This window comes from Setaria viridis, chromosome 7 (genome assembly GCF_005286985.2).
Source record: "Setaria viridis chromosome 7, Setaria_viridis_v4.0, whole genome shotgun sequence".
Taxonomy (NCBI): domain Eukaryota; kingdom Viridiplantae; phylum Streptophyta; class Magnoliopsida; order Poales; family Poaceae; genus Setaria; species Setaria viridis.
In genome coordinates this window covers 4,330,299-4,333,669 of record NC_048269.2, presented here as the reverse complement: position 1 = coordinate 4,333,669, position 3,371 = coordinate 4,330,299, and the positions used below count along the sequence as shown (strand labels likewise).

At 48.4% G+C, this 3,371-nt stretch overlaps 1 pseudogene; it reads right to left on the bottom strand.

Moving 5' to 3' along the window:
- Positions 1–323: 323 nt before the first annotated feature.
- Positions 324–3,144, bottom strand: LOC140223401 (uncharacterized; annotated as a pseudogene).
- Positions 3,145–3,371: the final 227 nt, after the last annotated feature.

Sequence of the window (3,371 nt, the reverse complement as noted above, 5' to 3'; positions counted from 1 at the left end):
CAAACCGGCAGACAATGTTTTGCCAGAAGAACTTTTGTACAGAAGCCAATGTGATGATAGCCAGTGGTTTGGCTTTGGCCCATTTGGTGAAGTAGTCTATTGCAACTACTGCAAATCTGCAATTTCCTTGTGCTGTTGGCAGTGGACCAACTAGGTACATGCCCCATCTCTTGAGAGGCCACGAAGGTGGGATGAGCTGGATCGGGAGCGAGGGTGCATGCGTCTACCTTGCTGTTTTCTGGCAGGCCTCACAGCTGCGTACAAGCAAGTGTGCGTTCGTGTGGACTGATGGCCAGTAGAATCCTGTCGGATTGCTTTTCCTGCTAGAGCCCTTGAGCCAATGTGGGTTCTACAAAAACCACTGTGTATTTCTTTGAGCATTTCGCTACCTGTTTCACAATCGATGCAGGGAAGCCATGGTGTTGAAATGCCTGTCTTGTAGAGTTGCCCCTCAATAATTGTGTAGCCCCTTGCCCTTTGCTTTAGGCGTGCACGTTCGGCTTCGTTCTGAGGCTCGAAGTGGCCTCTAAGGAAAGCCATTATGCTCGCACGCCAGTCATAATGTTGGATGGCGTTGACGGAGGCTGGAGCATTTTCCTTGATCGAAGATGAGGTTATGACTTCATAGAATGTGTCGGGTGGGATTGGCTCGCCCTCTGCTGCTGCTTTTGCAAGCTTGTCGGTGTCGTCATTTAGAGCTCTTGGTATATTTTTGACATCAAACCCCCGAAAGTGCCTCTCCATGGCTCGGACTGCCTCAAGGTACTTAACGAGCTCTGGTTCTTTGGCCTCGCTGTCTTTCTCGATGTGGTCACGGATTACCTTTGAGTCCGTTCTGACGATGAATGTTTGTTGCCCTATGGCCTTCATTTTCCTTAAGGCTAGCAGCAGTACCTCGTACTCTGTGGTGTTGTTGGTTGACTTCGCGGTTGGTGGGAAATCTAGCCTCGCTACATACTTGATTCTGACACCTGTTGGTGATGTGACCACTGCTGCGACCCCTGCCCCTTTGCGGCACCAAGCCCCATCGCAGTGGACGACCCATGGTTTTTCAAATTGTTTTGGCTCCTGCTTTGGCGAGGTCCAATCAACCATGAAATCAGCCAGTACTTGGGATTTTATAGCCGTGCGTCTTTTGAAGTCAACAACGAACTCTGAGAGTTCAGATGCCCATTTGGTGATACGGCTGAAAGCTTCCCTGTTTGAGAAAAGATCATGAAGAGGCTGGCTGGTTACAATGATTATTTTGTGCCCCTCGAAGTAGTGTCGCAGTTTCCGCGCTGCCATAACGACTGAGTATGCAATTTTCTCGAGTTCAGAGTAGTGTAGCTTTGAGCTGCTCAGGGCTTCAGATGCGAATTCAACTGGTATTTGCTTCATTTTGCCTTCGATTTCTTTTTCTTGAATCAACGCCGCGCTTACAGCTGTTGTTGAGGCTGAGACGTACAATAGCAGTGGTGATTTGGGCTCTGGCGGGCATAGCTTTGTCATATACTGTAGGTACTCTTTGAGGTCTTGGAATGCTTTGCTTTGCTCAGGTCCCCATTCTAGTGTTTTGGAGCTTCGGAGTGTTTTGAAGAAAGGTAGGCTTCGCTCTGCCGCTCTTGGAATGAAACGGTTTAGTGCAGCAACCCTACCCATGAGTCGTTGGACTTGTTTGAGCGAAGTTGGCTTTCACATATTAGCCAACGCCTTAATTTTATCTGGGTTGGCCTCAATGCCTTTTGTCATTACCAGGCAGCCTAGGACCTTTTCTCTCTGAGCCCCCAATACACACTTTTCTGGGTTTAGCTTTAGGTTGGCTGACCTCATGTTAGCAAATGTTTCTGTGAGATCCAGAATGTGGTCGCTTCGCTTTGCGCTTTTGACGATGATATCGTCCATGTAAGCCAGGATGTTACGCCGAAGCTGGTTGTCCAGGACTGTTGCCGTCATCCTTGAGAATGTTTGGCCTGCATTCTTTAGCCCCTCTGGCATATGCACGAAGCAGAACATTCCAAAAGGTGTCACGAAGCTTGTTTTGCCTTCGTCCTCCTTCTTGATTCTGATCTGGTGATACCCCGAGAAGAGGTCAAGTAGCGAGAGCATTTCACTGTTTGCAGCGTCATCCACCACCTTGTCAATCCTCTCGAGGGGGTAATCATCTTTTGGGCAGGCCTTATTGAGATCTGTAAAGTCTATACACATTCTCCATTTGCCATTTTTCTTTTTTACTGGCATTGTGTTAGCTAGCCACTTAGGATACTGGATTGACCTGATTACGTTAGCCTCGAGGAGCCTGTCAACTTCGGCCTTTACGGCTTGGACCTTTTCTTTGAACATTTTCCTTAGCTTCTGCTTCTTTGGCTCAGCTCCTTGTCTGATATCGAGGCTATGCTCGATGATTTCCCTGTCCACTCCTTTGAGATCGCCTGCGGACCAAGCGAAGATGTCTTTGTTCTTGTTGAGGCACGCGATGAGGTTGCGTTCTTCTTCGGGGTCGAGGTTGGCTCCAATTGTTACGAACCTGTCTGCGATGTACCCGTCTAGGAGTACCCGCTTTGTTTCGCCATTAGCACTGATCTTTATTTTTTCTTTGTCCCTCTTGGGCTCATCGTGGGTCTTTTTCTTTGTTGTGCTTTCGTCTTCGCTTGATGGCGCTAGGTGGTGGACATACTTTTGGCCCGAAGCTACCCCTCTTTCTATGTTTCTTGCCATTTACTGGTCACCGTACACTGTTATGACCCCCTTGTGCGCGGGTATTTTCATGCATAGGTATAGTTGCCTAATTGCTGCATCCATCTTGGTGATGAAACCGCGACCAAGTATTGCATTATAGGGATAGTGCATCTCCACCACGTCGAAAGTGATGTGTTCTGTTCTCGCATTGTCGCAATCCCCAAACGAGACCGGGAGAGCAATTTTTCCCAAGGCTTTCACTGGCTTTCCATCGAAGCCGAGAAGTGGGATGTCGGCTAGGTCGAGCGTGTTCATGTCAATGTTTATTTCTCTGAAGGCGTTTGCAAAGAGGATGTCCGCGGAGCTGCCCGTGTCAACTAGGACTTTTCCAACCATCCAACCTACTATTAGCGCTTTAATGACCATCGCATCATTGTGCGAGGTTGTCTTGAGCTTGAAGTCTTTCCCTGTGAAGGTTATGGGCATGTGTGCCCATTCTAGCTTCATTGGGGGTCCATCGGGTATGATTACATTGACTTCTCTGAAATAGTTTCGCCTCTGCCTTTTGTTCTCGAACTCTAAAGAGGAGCCCCCGGTGATTGGCATTATCATGCCGAAGGTAGGTAAGGAATTTTGGTTGTTGTTTTGTGTGCTTGGCTCTGGTTTGGGCATTATGGCTGGGATGCTTGGGGGTGGAGGTAGTGTTTCTTGAG